The sequence below is a fragment of the Engraulis encrasicolus genome, unplaced genomic scaffold (genome assembly GCF_034702125.1).
Source record: "Engraulis encrasicolus isolate BLACKSEA-1 unplaced genomic scaffold, IST_EnEncr_1.0 scaffold_35_np1212, whole genome shotgun sequence".
In the NCBI taxonomy this organism is placed as follows: domain Eukaryota; kingdom Metazoa; phylum Chordata; class Actinopteri; order Clupeiformes; family Engraulidae; genus Engraulis; species Engraulis encrasicolus.
Window position 1 is genome coordinate 759,975 of NW_026945654.1, and position 2,500 is coordinate 762,474.

Genomic DNA, 2,500 nt, shown 5'->3' on the forward strand with positions numbered 1-2,500 from the left:
ATTAGTGAACTCTGTGTCATCTGTTGTCACAGATACAATCTGAATGTTTATGCGAGATAGATAACGTGCAACCAGTCATTCCAGTCTTGGGTTCATTTTGAGAATTGCATTGAATTGACTTGAACGCTAAAAAAATTGGGTCGCGACCGAATGAGAGTGGAAAATGGTGGGTCCCAAGACTGTTCCAGTTGAGAACCACTGTAGTATTATATTTACCATATACAGGGCCGGATTAAGATGGCCGGGGGCCCCTAGGCTACAGGTTACTATGGGGCCCCCCAGAAGGCAAATTTTGTGAAAAATGTACATAGACAGTGTCTTAATTACGAGCTAGAAATTCAGGATAACATGTATACCAACTGTTCTCGACACGGTGGATACATTTTTAAATATTGCATCTTGTCCCAGTTCTGCTACTCTTCACTTTTGGGCAATCAGGGGCCCCTGGCAGGAGGTTGCAGCCATATCTAGCCTGTGGGGGCCCCTGGCAGGAGGTTGCAGCCATATCTAGCCTGTGGGGGCCCCTGGCAGGAGGGGGCCCTAGGTTGCAGCCATATCTAGCCTGTGGGGTCCCCCGGCAGGAGGTTGCAGCCATATCTAGCCTGTGGGGCCATAGGCTGCAGCCATATCTAGCCTGTGGGGCCATAGGCTGCAGCCATATCTAGCCTGTGGGGGCCCTAGGCTGCAGCCATATCTAGCCTGTGGGGGCCCCCTGGCAGGTGGGGGCCCTAGGCTGCAGCCCTATCTAGCCTGTGGGGGCCCCTGGCAGGAGGTTGCAGCCATATCTAGCCTGTGGGGGCCCTAGGCAGGACGGGCCCTAGGCTGCAGCCATATCTAGCCTGTGCATTAATCTGGCCCTGATCATATATTTATAGGGCTGTAGATGAACACCAGACATCCGGCCAAATGCTGATGAAAGTACAGTTTGGCTGATAGAAAAGACCTACTTACTAACCAGCCACTTTGGCCATTTAGTGAGTGTGTGTTTGGATTTTTGGCTGGTGATCAAACCCGGGTTCGATTCGGGCTCGGGTCGTCTGCCGATCCTCCCCCATATATATATATATATTTTTAAAAAAGGTCAAACCTGCAGTGTACGTGGTGTTGCCATTTAAAAGGTCTAACCTGTAATGTCACTCAAGATAATGGAAAAAAGGAGGCGCAGACGTTTCGGAGCTAGTCCATTCTCAATGTCTCCAGTAGGAAGGAGTCATTGAGAATGGACTAGCTCCGAAACGTCTGTTTCTCCAGTTAACCTTAGACTTCTGTTGTTTAATTTCGGCTTCAATACACTTTTTCACGCAAGCCTTGTGTGCGCCTCCTTTTTTCCACTATCTTGAGTGATTACTGTTTTATTGGGAGTGCACGCACCAAGCAATACACGGGTGTAAAGTGCAGACGCAGACGCCGACCTTTGTTGGTCTTTTGTCTCTAACCTGTAATGTCACGTTAGCCTGGTTTTACCAGACCACATTGATTTACTTTGTAATTCCTTTTTGGTCTGGATCCTCGGTGCCCTGGAGCGCTTGGGCATACCTGTCAACTTTGAGCTCCCAAAATCCGGGAAAATTCCCATATTTTAAGCCAAAATTCGGGAAATTTTCTAAAGGCTAAATTCTGACAGTCAACGGGATGACAGAGACGGATCGTACGGATCGTGCGTTCTACTCTGTTTTTCATAACAGCACGCGTGCAAAGACAGTAGGCTAGGTCTACTGTCTTAAATCCCTCAGCACACGTTTTACTGCGTGGAGAAACAGTGCAATGAGCGCAATGAGTTTCTTCTTGTTGTTTTGTCGCACAAGTTCTCTGTTCGTGCAAAACTTCATGCTGGTACAGGTTGTGATTAGGTTAATTGCATGATTTGCTGTTCTGAGGCTGTTTTATGCGTTGCATGACTGACAGTTTCTGAGGAAAAGAGCGTCCACACAAGCGCTAGAGCTCGAGGTTGACAGCTCGTATTTTCAAGGCACTTCAATTCTTGGTGTCATATCTGGCATACCGTCTTCTGGCAGGTAGCTTGATAAGCAAGACCCTCTGTCTCTCTCTTCAAGACGGGGTGTGGCCTGTCGGACAGGGCCGTGGGTATAATTACTGGACCAACGGTGTTTTTTGATAATGTGAAAAATCCGGGATATTTCCGGGAAAATTTTCAAATCTGGAAGAAATCGGGAAATGAGTCAAAGTTAGGGAGTTTCCCGGGAAATTAGGGATGGTTGACAGGTGTGCGCTTGGGTGGGAGAAGTGAGATCAGCTCTGGCTGCAAATGAAAACCTGCGTGAGGTGAGGTGGCCATTTCTAACCTGCCTGTGTGTGTGTGTGTGTATGTGTGTGTGTGTGTGTGTGTGTGTGTGTGTGTGTGTGTGTGTGTGTGTGTGTGTGTGTGTGTGTGTGTGTGTGTGTGTGTGTGTGTGTGTGTGTGTGTGTGTCTGTGTTTACGTGTGTGTGTGTGTGTGTGTGTGTGTGTGTTTCCGTGTGTGTGTGTGTGTCTGTGTGTGTG

General features: G+C 48.2%; 1 protein-coding gene across 1 annotated transcript in view; it reads left to right on the forward strand.

Annotated features, from left to right (window-relative positions):
* LOC134443697 (RAS guanyl-releasing protein 1-like) overlaps positions 1 to 2,500 on the forward strand; it is an 84,179-nt gene that overhangs the window by 79,554 nt on the left and 2,125 nt on the right. The gene's annotated exons all lie outside the window — the stretch shown is intronic.